Here is a 10,137-nt window from a genome sequence, read left to right on the forward strand (position 1 = left end):
TGAAGGCTACATTTTGTATGATTAGAACCCTTGTGGTGCCAATCCTTCCAAATGTGGCACCCAAGTTTGCTAAACTACATCCAATAACTTTTTATTGTTAATGGCTTTGGAAAAATGAAGATAAACATAAACCAAGTTGTGCTCATTTACAAAATAAAGTCTCTAATTATTTTCTTAAAAATCACTAGTCTTTACCTCCATTTTATACAGCGGAGATGAAAGATACATGATTGGAGTGCCAAAGGTCATTCACCTTGTGAACACTTCCCTTGGCATCGAAATTTAGCAAATTAATTTATTATGAGTTTATCATATGCCAAAGAATCCCTTCAACCGTTGAAACCTTGAAATTGTGTTATGTAATATTTTCAAAATCACAACCTCTGATTTTTGAAATGAAAGTTGGGCATTGATAAGACAAATATTTTATCCTTCAACACTTCAAAATGTGCTCTTGAAGCTCCAACCTACACCAAAAATGAAAAAATCAAACATAGAAACAAAATAATTTTTTTGGTGATGCAAGATTGCTTATGAGCCTAAATGCTCTAGCACACAAGTACTCAGCTGAGGATAGTCTTATCCAAGTTCTATATATGAATAATCTTATCTATATTGTAAAAAAATCATCTTTACTTGATAAATCTAGAACATCTCTTATTTCAGGTGGATGCATCATTTTTCAGTCTAGAAGCCTCCATGTGCAGATGGTATATTTATGTTTCAACAAAAATATGCTTAAGATATTCCCAGGGAATTTGTATAAAAGATAGCAACCCTGTTGAGGTTGGACTTGAGGTGTCCACTTCAAATGAGTCTACTTTAAAGAAACCCACTCTATAGATAGCCAATCAGTTGATCGATTTATTTGTCTATTGCACTGACCAAATATAAGTTATTACATATGTAACGAGTTCGATGTTTTGGTTATAGTCAAAAAAAACTAAGAAAACATATTGGAGTGCTACTAAAAAGGATTCCAAGGTACCTTAAAAAACATAGATTATGGGTTTTATAGACTAGATAGGTTGGATATGCTGATTCAATTTAGGCAGGTTCTGTTGATGATCAGAAGTCTACTTCTAGTTATACTTTCAGCCATTATTCTACAATACTTTCTTTGAAATACAAGAAATAATCTACCACATCCCTTTCTACTGCAGAGGCTACATAGAAAACTGCCACTTTCACCACTTGCCAAGTAGGTTGGTTGAAAAGAATCAAACAAGGTATGCAGCAAATACAGCATAGTCCCAACATATTGCATTTCCATAATAAGAGTTCTATTCAAATGAGTAAGAATCTAATGTTCCACAACAGTACTAAGCATGTTAGAATCTAGAACCACTACATCGCAGAGTTGGTTCAACAAGGTTTCGTTTAACTTGCAATAAAAGTAAGCTTCATTCAGCAATTGAATTAATGCAAACTTGGAGAGCCCTCCATAATATTTATATTGCATAGTTGTTGTTGGATGATCTGCAGATCATCATAATTGTCTGTTGCTCTCATTGACCTATGTTGGTATACCCGTGGGGCAATATATCTCGGAGAAGCAGTATTCAAAATAAATAAATTCCAAAACTTTCAAAATGAGAGTGCAGATAGCAATTTTTAGGACATATACCTTACTAAATCTAGATAATCAGATGAACTAGAGCAAGATTCTCACTCCATAAGTAGAATCCCTTGTTTTAACAATTCGTTTTAAAATGGTACTAGCATTCATACAACTTTTAAATTACTGCTATCATTACCATGTTTTATGATTGAAAGGTAACATATTTATTATATCTGTTATCTGTGTCGAGTCGCTGCTTTCCCAAATTGATGAGTTATGGATAGTTCAAAAGGAGTTGTATTATTCTACAAGCCAATGAATCGGTTTATTAAAAAGTTTGCCAAGGACCTAGTCAATAATGAAAAGCAAGACCCAATAGAGGAAAAAAAAACCAAAGCTAGGTACTATAGTTTTATAAATTTTCAACTGTATCATTTGTTATTCACCAATTTCCCCGAGCGATCATTTCTATCATGATCCCTTTACTTTAATAACACTAGTATTATCCCACGGCTTGGTAACCAACCAAGCACATGAGCATATTTCAAAGTGCTATTGATCATAGAGAGCAGAAAGTTGCTGACAAGTTAACCCAGAACTTTAACCAAAAGCCTATTTAAGATGGGCAAAGCTTTTAACTCGTCTAAATGTTATTTATGTATCAAAATGCATCATTTTAAGACAGTTTTATTAGTCATGACCATGTAGGGTCATGACTCTATGTGGTCATGTTCCTATGGGGTCATGTCTTTTGGAAGAATATAAATATTTTATGCATATCGATCGACAAAAGCAATATTTATTAGTAGTGATCCTAAAAACAATAACAATTTTTTATTTTCATTTTAACTTCTCTAATGACAACAATAACAATTCACATGCTTTGCCTATGATTTGACATTTTTCATGCATCCTGAACTCTCTCATCCTGATAATGGATTACAAAGAGTGATTTGAAACAATGATGCTAAAAAACACACACAATCAAATTCAAAATGAACTTGCATTACAAATGGATTGTGGAAATCTGATATATATATATATATACAAACTATCTCCCATAAGTATATATACCTGTATATGTATACATATGTAGATCTGAATCATTCATACACTCTCCTCTGTATATGTATATTTCTATTTGTGATCAAAGCTAAAAGTCTAAGGTGCTAAATAGTTTTACGGATTCTTATTTTGAGAACAGGTGACTTGTTGGATATTTGTTTTAGGGGGGTAAGACCTATTAACCCCTTACCCCCGTTCTTTTCATTGCCATGGAATATTGTTTTTTTATTGCACGTTATTCAAGGATTGTAACATTTACCTCCAATGTCCACTATTTCTTTAACCAGACCAGAGATCTCCTCAAAATTTTGTCACTCCAATTTCCTCCAACAATAATATTTGTAACCCTTTCAACGATTGTTATTTGTAATCCCCAATACGTTGGGAAGGGAATCTGGTTGAGACGGATTTTGATCCAACCTTGTATTTGTTTTTGGAAGTTCTATCAAAAATCATCCCCTTGTATAAAAGGAGATATGCCTTCTTAAAGACCCTTATAAAGGGCATTTGTAATGTATATAGGACTCAGGTCCCAAGCTATACTGGGGGGTTTTTTTGCCTTGTTCTTTTTCCCTCAGTGCCTGCAATTGAATAGGGAAAAACTTTTGTAAAATCTTCTGATAATATAATATAATGTCTTGATTAGTATTGCATATTAATGAATTTTATATCATATTAATGAATGCTATGTGATTGTATTGATTGAATGTTATAGTTCATAAATGGATGAATGAAGTATGTAATTAGATGTTAATGGGGAATTTAGATTGATGTTAGGAGGAGGGGGGTGAGGCCAGATGAACTTCCAGCTTCACGTGGTTGACCTTGTTAAATAGAGAATATTAAAGTATTCTCGAAACGAAGTGAAGCTCAAACTAACATACCTTATTTCCTTTATTATTAATGTTTTTTTAGTTGTTCTCTTAATTTTGTATGAAATAGAAATTATCATCTTCATCTTCAATTGGCTTTGAGGGTGAAGCTTGTTTGAGGTAAGTCAATCATATGCTAAACTTGACACATCTTTTTGTTCCAATAATTTATTGTTTCGTACTTGGGTTCTATCTAAAATTTGCTAAATCTTTAGGTTCTCATGCATATGTATAGAGGACACTGTGAACAAGGATGGTTTGGATAAGTACTATTTCTTATTCATAATGAACGATTGAAAGGTTTATGAAAGTGGAATGATGCTTTTCTCTTTGGTTTGGAGCATGGTAAATAACTAATGTTATTCAATTCATATTGCAGGGCATATGGTAGTGGAAAGGAAGACAGTCCTTTGTGTGATGTCCTTGGATTTGAAAATGCACGCATGAAGCTTTTGCAATATATCATTATTTGTAGTCGATTATAGTTTTTCAACTTAGATAAAAAATGATGTTTTTTCAATAATGAATTGATTTACATCTTTTGAATTACTTTATTGTAGGGTCATGATATTCTTATGGTTACCATGCTAAATGGTGTTGCTATCATGGACGATGCATTGCTCTTGATTGCAAGTAATGAGAGTTGTCCTAAGCCCCAAACTTTAGAGCACCTTGCTACTGTAGAAATAATGCATCTTCAGCATATTATTATTCTATAGAACAAAATTGACTTGATCCAGGAGAGTGTAGCAAACAACCAGCACGAGGTAATTCAGAAATTTATTTAGGTAAGTTGAAATTCATTCTGTGCATTTTAAATATATTTAATCTCAATGCTAAATGCATTGATGATTGTTACCAATTCTCATATCGGCATTTGTTTTTCCTTGTGACTCTAAGGTGTTGTAAATGTTTTGGTTATATTAGGGTACCATTGTTTTTTGTAGCAAATAGATGCATTGCTATAGTTCAAGAGATCAGCTAACTATCATGGATGTTATCTGGTTCTCAGCCTATGAAGGAACTCATTTCACATTCTTGATAGCATCCAAAACAACTTGCCTAAATCCCTCAATAGAGGAAAACCACTATTTTGTTGCTCTAGATACTGTAGGCTTTTTTTTCCTCTAATCATAAGGATATTTATGTTTGTATGCTTCTTCCATGATATGAGTGTTCATCTAAGCTCTTGACAATTGCCACATTTTTATCACCCAAGACATCCAAACCAGAAAACTCCTCACTTTCTTCAGTAAACTTGCCATTATCATCTACAAGAAACGATATTGGAAGCTTATATTTCATGCCAGTTAAAAAATCTTCTTGGCCATGGCCTGGGGTAGTATGAACCAGCCCTATTCTAGATTCCATCGTTATGTAATCTCCACCCACAACAACAAGGCATTCCCTATTTTCTAAGGGATGGATATAACTGCAATTTTCAAGATCTGAACCACAAAATGTTCCCAAAACATCAAGCTCAAGTACCCCCACCTTCAATTGTAGAGTGCTAACTAAATCTATTGCAACAATAAATTGTTGGCTACTTTCAAAATTAGGCTTTTTAACACCTTCTGTAGCAGTATCTACATATGATTTTGTTCTTACCTAGACCATTGCATAAAGAAGTTGACCATTGACTACAACAGTAGCATTTGTGTGATATCCCCAACCAAATAGAGTTTAATAATATGTTGATTATTACATCATCTGCAATTGATAATGATCCAAGTCTATTGCCACGACGGGAACGGTCTCATCAATATTTTTGGTTAGTGATACCAATATCTCATATTTACAAAGAGTAATCATTATCCAAAGAGCTCATCTCTATCGGCTAACAACTCAGTGGCAAGACAATAGCTCTAAACCTTTGACAACAGCATTTGATAAGACTATGGAAAGATACAAAGTCTCAGAAATGACAACATCGACATTACAAAAACATTCAAATAGTGACAATCAATGCATTAGGACCAATGTCATTATACATTATGTGATATTATCATTACCAGACACTTGCTATGGATACATATAGGTATCTTTGAGATTAAGGTTGTCCAAATTGATAATAATCATAAGAGTTATGTTATTGTGTTACTCCCTTAGCCAATTCTCATTGTCAGTTTGTCTTAAAACATAATAAATGACAAGCCATTGATAACTAAGGGTGACGACTTTTCATTGTGTCCCTTCACCATTTACAAATATCCAAGTTGATCGGCTATGAGAGCGAGGTATGAGAATTGATTTTATAAAAAAAGATTCTCTTATGGATTCCACTAGCTAAGAATTTATGTTGCTATTGCAACCTTATATATTAAAGTGCAAGCATTAATACAGCAGATCAGAGATGGCACCATATTCAGAGCATATTCATTTTTGCATATCCGAGATGAATCTGTCATTCAATTATCCTAACACAGTAGCATAGATTACATTGCATATCAAAGACGGTTTGTAGGGTACGTGCATATTCCATAATTGCTAAGTTAGAGACAGTCACATATAATTATTCAAACTGCTAGGGTCTATTGCAGTCACAGCCTTGTTAGATTCATTGTATTCCATTGTGGCATTGAAATTACAGTTGTAAATATATATATATATATATATATATATATATATATATATATGCTATTCCCATCTCCATTACATAATTCATTGTTATTGCATTTCTCATTATACACTTGTTGCATTAATTGCATATTACACCCACACTTGCATATTAATTCATTAGTTCATTTTATCCATATTAGCATTTGGAATTACCAATCATTTATACCTTCATTGTTCAACATTCATAAATCAATTGAATTAGCTATAATATTGCAATAGCTCACGTAGTGTCCAAGAAACATAAAAAGGGGACATTACAATTTGTAGGAATTGTCCATAAGGTTGTAGTCTAGATAACCAAACCAAACTGGGTAGAAGTCCTTTGAGAAAATCAAGAGTTGTCTCTGCTACGTTAACCACTTTGAAAACAACATAAACACTTCTTGATATGTGTCCCTTTGGATACTCCAACTTAGCCTCAGCCATAGCCATGCTAAATGAGGGACTCCAATGAACCGATTTTTGGCCTCTATAAATGTGGCCCTAAAAAAAAATTGCCCAAATACTTCAATCTGTGTAGCTTCATATATACTCTAGAGAAAGTTTCAAATAGGGGGATCGGGCACATGGTGCACCTTATACCCTTCAAGTAGCTTATATTTGTTGATAAAATATTTTAGTATCTTGTTCAACACATGCCCAATATGCAAATTTCCATTGGCATAAGGGGGACCATCATGAAGAGTAAAAATATCCCCTGTGTTCTTGTTTGCAACCCTATTTAATATCTATTTCTCATCCCACAGCTTCTATATTTCTAGTTCATGTGCTATTGAATTGGCTTTGAGGGTGAAGCTTGTTTGAGGTAAGTCAACTGTATGCTTGTACTCATTTTCATCTTCAATTTTTCCTTGAGATGTTTTATGTGTTGCTGCCATGACGAAAACCTTCTCTCCAAATGAAAGAGTTGAGAAAGACCTATCAGAAACTAAAACAAGAAATGGGTATTGCTTTTTGCAGCAAATAGATATGCATTGCCAAATCGCTTGAAACTGGGGATGGATGTAGAGATGTGTTTAAGAAAAACCTGCAAAGAAGAAAGTGTAAGGCCAGAAGAAGCAGCCAACAACCTATTTCCTCCTAGCGCTATACATGTAACAATTAAAGAGAATGCAATGCTACCCCTAATTGGACATTGAAGAATTGCCCAGTCCATAGCCCTTAAATAAACAATGTTGGCCAAGTTGAGATTAGAAAACTTATTCAACATGCTTTCACTTATTTTTTCCTCTTCGACTTCTACATTAACACTCACATAGGGGATAGGATCCCACAACAAAGATGAAGACTATCAGTCTATGCAAGTATAAGTTAATCAGTGATGAAGCAGACAGTGAAGAAGTACCCTCTCCATAACCCTTACAACCACAATGTCAACCTCATGGAGATTAGAAATGTTATATTAATTGGTGGCTTTGACCCCAAAAATTTCAGTTGCATCTGCATCACTCACATAGTTGATGGTGCCCTATGCATAAATGTACATTTGTTCCATGTTGTATCAAGCAATTGTTTCTTATCCAAGCCATTTAATTTGCAACCTTTTAAATCTCTACAAAGGTAAAGTTGGAGTAGGAGAATTTTTCTTCTCAAAGGTATCCTTTGACTGTAAAGCATCCATTCCATTATCTGTTGAACTAGATATGTCTTATTTGTTGAACAGATAATGGAATGGATGCTTTACAATCAGAGGACACCTTTGAAAAGAAAAAAATTTCTGCTCCAACTTTATTTTTGTAGAGATTTAAAAGGTTACAAATTGAATGGCTTGGATAAGAAGCAATTGCTTAATACAGCATTTAAAAAATAAAAATAAAAAAAATCGACCAAACATTAGTGGAAATTTTGACCAATGCTTGTTAGTTTTCTACCAAGCATTGGTCGAAATTTCCACCAACTGGAAAAAATTTGACCAACCATTGGTGGAAATTTCCACCAATGCTAAAAAAATTTGACCAAACATTGGTGGAAATTTTGACCAATGCCTATTAGTTTTCTACCAAGCATTGGTCGAAATTTCCACCAATCAAAAAAAAATTGACGAATGGATTGGTCGAAATTTTGACCAATCAAAAAAATTATGACGAATGGATTGGTTGAAATTTTGACCAACATTGACAAATTAGGACCACCAAAAATTTAAAAAAATTGACAAATGTATTGGTTGAAATCTCGACCAACCTATAAGTTGGTTGAAATTTTGATGAGGAAAACTTTGACGAACATCTTGGTCAAAATTTTGACCAACCTGGGTGGAAATTTCAACCAAAATTGGTCAAATTTTGAGTTCAAATTTACTAGGTGGTGGATAGGTTTTCAAAGATGGCATGTTTTAATCCCTATAAGAAAACTAGTGATGTTGTTCATGTGGTAGAGTTGTTTTTCAAAGAAGTGGTGATACTACATGGTCTACCAAAGACTAGAGTTTCAAATCGAGATGCCAAGTTTTTTGGGTATTTATGGTGTAAATTATAGGAGAAGTCGAAGACATATTTGAAGTTCAACTCATCACATCATCCATAGATTGATGAATAAACAAAGGTGGTGAATCAAAGTTTGGGGAACTTATTAAGATGTTTGGTTGGAGATAAGCCAAAAGGATGGGATCTTATTTTACCACAAGCATAATTTACATACAATCATTCTATAAATAGGAGCATTGGTAAATCACCATTCCAAATTGTATATGGGAGCAGCCTCAAAAATACTTTTGAATTGAGAAAGTTGGATAAAGGAGAGATAAGTAGTGTTGAAGCTAAGGATTTTGCAGAACATTTGAAGAACATCCATGAGGAGGTGAGGAAAACACATCACAAAGATGAATACACGATATAAGGATAAGGCAAATGAGAAAAGGAGGCAGAAGGAGTTTCGGGTTGGAGATGAAATCATGGTTCATTTGAGAAAGGAGAGATTTCTAGTAGGTATATATAACAAGCTAAAAATGAAGAAGTTTGGACCATGCAAGATATTGAAAAGGCATGATTATGGAAATGCCTATGAAGTAGAGTTTCTTGTTAAACTAAATATTTCACTAGTATTTAACATTTGAGATCTAACAAAGTGTCATGAAGGAAGTGATGGCGATGAAGTCATAGAAGTGTAGTAGAGTATTCCAATAACTACTTCAACTACAAAGCAGATTGACAACATATTGGACTACCAAGTTGGAAAAAGTACAAGGAACATAGAATATGAAGAATATCTAGTCAATTAGAAAGGATGACATGTTGAGGATTCATCATGGATGACAAGGGAGGAGGTTAACCGTCTTGGTTTTCCTTTGAACATCTGAGACGTGACAAGATCACTTCTCAAATCATCTTAGGTGTCTGATGTAGGAGCATCCTAGGTGTTTCTATTTGTCATTTTAGATAAGGATTATTTCATTACAGAGTTACTATTTGTGGAAACTTAATAGCTTTAGTAATTGGGTCATATGATCTCAAAATGTTATGATTTCACAAGTGGAGGTTCATCTTAGTCATATCAGCCTGCCAGTGGGGTTGCATCGTCATAGATATGATGTATTGCAAAATTTATTGAGGTTTTTTAGTACAAAACCTTTGAGCTCGAATTTGAAGGCCTTAGATGCTCTAGAACGAGATCAAATATGGGCTAACTAGAGCTTGTGTTTGTGAGCAACATTTTTTTTTTTTTCTGAAGTTATTATAGACCATTAGATGACCCAGGTAAGAGAACACATTCAAAATCATCTTACAGTTAGCCCAGATTTAATCATTGTATACATACAAAACCTTACTACAACTTCATTTTGCAACTGTCGAAGTTGTAATTGTTGAACTATAGTTTTATCCTTGATGCAAAATAATATTCTTTCAGACGTGGCAACGAAAGGTGCTAATTAATTGGAAATGAAGGGAAATTGGTATTAGATGTCTTTGACCACAATTCAAGCGTGAATTAGCTCATGATGGTTACCATTGACTGTGGTTTGATTTAACTTAGTTCTTGATGAACCACGTGTTGGTTATGTATGGCAGATTCCAAATATGATTA

At 33.8% G+C, this 10,137-nt stretch overlaps 1 pseudogene; it reads right to left on the reverse strand.

Annotated features, from left to right (window-relative positions):
• Nucleotides 1-4,475: 4,475 nt before the first annotated feature.
• LOC149574919 (isoleucine--tRNA ligase, chloroplastic/mitochondrial pseudogene) lies at nt 4,476-7,273 on the reverse strand (annotated as a pseudogene).
• Between the last annotated feature and the right edge of the window lie 2,864 nt (nt 7,274-10,137).

Source organism: Cupressus sempervirens, chromosome 2 (genome assembly GCF_028749045.1).
Source record: "Cupressus sempervirens isolate cs-2001-9-10 chromosome 2, ASM2874904v1, whole genome shotgun sequence".
Lineage (NCBI taxonomy): Eukaryota > Viridiplantae > Streptophyta > Pinopsida > Cupressales > Cupressaceae > Cupressus > Cupressus sempervirens.